Consider the following 4,187-nt stretch of genomic DNA (forward strand, 5'->3'; position numbering starts at 1 on the left):
CAGGCGTTTCAGCAGGCTGAGCCGTTGCTCTGCTAGCTCTGTTCAAGTTGCAGCTCCTCGTTTCAGACAGACGTGCTGTCCCCTCACGGTTAGATATTCAGCAAGGAGGGACAAAACTCAGCAGACTTGCAAGTGTCAAGTGTGAGCCCAGACTTACTTTTTACCGTTTCTGATAGCAGTTTGCAGTTCCTTTTGCAGATCACTGGCCTGATTCTGCCTCCACTTATGCCTCCAAGGTCATCGTGGCTATTTCCCTTGCTTTGGAGCGGTGCCTCACTGGCAGGCTCTCCTCCTGATGGGCAGCGCTACTTTTTCCCCTCTAGTCAAAGCCACATAGTCAAAGCCACCACGAGAAATTTCGTCACCTTTATTGGAAACACGAGTGAAGTAGAGGAGAGAAACACATATCTTGCAGGTAATTAAATCACAGACCTAAATGAAACAAAAGCCGATGGAGGGGACTTCGGTCACTCATGCCAGCCTTTTCAGAGCCAAATCATGACAGCTTCACCCCGAACCTAACACCAAAGCAGCCCACCTTTGCTTCTTTGCTCTTTCACAAGCTTAGAAACCAGTCATCAACCATCGTCCACCAAGGAGACCTCGCCCACAGGTCCCTGTCTTTTCCCAAGGGATTCAGAGTCATCACCCAAGAACCATCAAAACCAATTAACCACATTCCTGTGTCCAGCCCCGCTACGCTGTGCCCACAGTTGCAGTTACCAGTGCTGTAGGTATCTCCACCAGCTTACATATGACTGCTGGGACTCACACCCCTTCCAGACCCTTTCTGTAACTCAGGATCTCTGCAAAAAAAAGCAAAGCAGAACAATAGCTATTCCCTTTGCCTCTTCCTCCACCTTTTGGGTCACTTACCTGGTGAGGCACTTAGGGTTCAAGGAGAGAAACGGACTTGGCAGGGCAGAAGCAGGGAAGATGTCTGTGGATCTGAAATGGTTAAAAATGTTCCTGCCTCAGGACCACTAAGGTCCAAAGGGTTCAGTCTCTATTTTATAATTTATAGCTCACCATCTTTCCTCCTAAAGTCCTGTGGGCTCTCACGGTTCACAGAACAACCCTCTTCTATTTTACTTATGCCACCGAGTTCAGTAAATTCCCCCAGGCTAGTCCAAGCCTTGTTAATACCTTCACCCATGCAACCTCTGGGGAGAAAATAGCTTTTTATCATTAGGTGAAAATGGAACTGCCTGGAATAACACCACAAACATGGGTTTTAGCGCACGAGGAGAGATCCCAGGCCTTTTAGTTAGGAACCTGCCAGACTGCTGTCAACCCAGCTGGGGTTGGAGAATTGGCTGTCACCGCAGGGGGAGAGGCAAGCCCTCAGCCCCGCTGCCGGGCTCCCCGAACAGAGGGGCAGCAGGAGGATCAAACAAAACAGTCAGAGGGGATAAAGCAAAGTATTACATTTTAATTGATCTAATCTTTGGCTCCCAGTGGAATTTGCAGAGATATCTTACTAGAATTACTCAAGTTTTATCAGGAGATGGCAATACTGGGAAAGTGCCTTTTGGACGGCAAACCACTACAGATCTTGAACTGCATTAGCATTGGGACCGGCTAAGCAAAAGAGCCCGCACAATAGTTTCAAAGATAAAAGCAAAATCTGGGGAGAGAGAGAATGTGTGAGATGTAAACCTATCTGGGCACACAAATGCATACGAGTACACACCCAGGCATACGCGTAATGCTGTCTGCTGTGGGGTCCCTCCAGTGTGAAACCTGTAGGTATTTACCGGTGAGCAGAAAATACAGGACCTACAGAGACACTAGAAAAGGCATCCAAATGACAGCAACTTTTATCCATCTGCTCCTCTTCTGAGGTCCATTTCTGCTCTGAGTGCAAACACTCTGAACATTTAAAAAAAATAAAAAAATTAAAAAATAAAAAAAGAGAGAAGAGGGCAAGAGGAACATGAAAAAAATCTCCTTAAAATACAGACCCAGATATAAAATACCATATGGGTGGAGCAAGCTAACAGGAGAGATAAAAAGCAAAGACAGTGAGAAACCAGGTGGTTTCTCATAATTTTTTTCCTGACATCCTCTGTCTGAGCAGATGACTGCAAGATCTTTGGAGAAGCAGAGGAATAATGTCTGGCTCTGTCAAGATCCCTCTTTATTCACTGTGGTGAAGGGGTGAAAAAACATCAGGTCTGATAAATGATTCATGGAGCCTTTTCTTTTGCTAATCTGTAAATAAATTTTAAAAAGCAGCTTCTTTTTGATGAATATATTCTGCTGCTCGTAAAAACATGTTGGCCTTTAAACACAACACAGGCACAGTCAGATGTCTCTAGCGTTGCTGTCAGTACTTTGAAAGCCCAAGCCTGGCTCCTTGCAGAGCGCAGGGATGGAGGTTTTGCTGACTTACCTCAGCTGAGGATCTGCCCCTACGATCCCATGGCACTGGATTCCCAGGCTCTGGTGAAGCCTTACCTCATCTCATGCTCGCACCTTCACCCCTCTGTTTAGTCAGGGAGAGGGTAACGTCCCGCAGATTTACAGATATGAAGGCCAGAAAGGACTTTTATGAACATCTCATAGGGCATCCTGCATTACAAGCTCTAAATCCTCTCCTCCTTGTTGCACGAGCACTCTCCGAGCGTGCACGTTTTACTGTCGCTGTGTGGCAGACGCTTCTTTTCACACGCTGCTGGAAACAACAGAACAATCCTAACGTGCCCATCACCATGGCATCGCATCCCGTTCCCCGCACATCCTCCTCAGAAACATCTGCTGGAGACAGGCTCCTGCCCGCAGTAACGTGATGGATTTGACCCGCTGTACCTAACCCTCAGCCCCTGGTCAACTGGGCTCCAACCAGCAGGTCTGGGAAGGCTGTAACTGCCGTGGTCCACATCGCATGGAAACCTGGGCCCCCTGGACAGACTGCACTGCTGCTAGTTATGGGTTCCTTCCCCCCCTTACCACCACATATCTTGGCCTTTCATTTTTTGGCCTTTTCTTTTTTTCTCCCGTTTCCATTCAGCTACTGATAACGGCGACACCACGGGTGTGGACACACTCAGGCAGCGGAGACCTGCAACAGCCAAAGCACCTCTTCCCTCTCAGCTGGGGAGTTGCTGGGTTTCTCCTTGAGCAGATGGGCCTCGAATTGTCTCACGACTTTTGTGAGTGTGGACAGGGAAGGAAAGAGGAAAAAAAAGCGTGATTATACAAGGACATCTTTTATTTCGGTACATTCAAGACAAAAAGAAAACAATTCAAGAACAGGATGTACCTTCCCTCAAGGCTTTATCTCCCCTGCCCCTCTCCATTGTCGTCTCTTTCCTTTTACAATCAGAAATTGCATAGAATTTGTTTTTCAATCAGAAAATTAAACTCGTCAATGTAAAACCCACATCTGTACCAAGCAGAGGGTGAGCTGCTGCTGTTGCTAGGGAAGTAAATATTTTCCTTACATCAGATCCCGGGCTAATGGTTTTCTCGAATGCTGTGCGGCATCATCGCTGCTAAACATGGGCTGTAAGTCATCCTCGAAGCTGAGGGTGCTCCGTGGGTCACGGACAAGGGGAGCTCGCGAGATGGGGGCAGAGCTCAGAGTCACTTGTTCGGGAGCATGCAGAGCATGAGCCACAGACACTTTGGGGAGCGACAGTGGGCAGCAAATACCACCTCCCTCCGCTGGTGGGAAAGGGCAGCCTTCCCCAGCACTCCCTGCTCTCGCCTGCTCCCACCTCACCTTCCTCAAAAGGCTCCCCCACCCACATCCCAAAAACAGAAAGGAAAAAAAGCAAAAGATAACCCCAGAACTAAACAAAAGACACAGAACCCCTGAAATTCCAGGCGTTTCAAGGCCTCTTTGAGTTCACTGTGTTCGTTGGTTGGTTTTTGGCATTTTAATATATATATATCTGTGTGTATATATATATTTTAATATATAAGTATTTTAACAACTCCTCAGATGGACTTTCAGCAAATGCTGCTTCTCACGGGGAGCGTGTCCCATCCCGTCCTTCCCCCCCCTCCCTCAGTCCACCTGCCCCACTCTGAAAAGGAAGAAGAGTTCAGCACCTGAAATCTGGTGCCTTAGAGACTAGGTCCTGACGTACCCAAAATAAACCAAAACAAAATAATGACTCCTCCCTTCCCATCCCTTATCCACATCAAATAAAAAGACCCTCCCCCCCCCGCCCCCTGTC

Source organism: Pygoscelis adeliae, unplaced genomic scaffold (genome assembly GCF_000699105.1).
Source record: "Pygoscelis adeliae isolate BGI_AS28 unplaced genomic scaffold, ASM69910v1 Scaffold608, whole genome shotgun sequence".
NCBI lineage: Eukaryota > Metazoa > Chordata > Aves > Sphenisciformes > Spheniscidae > Pygoscelis > Pygoscelis adeliae.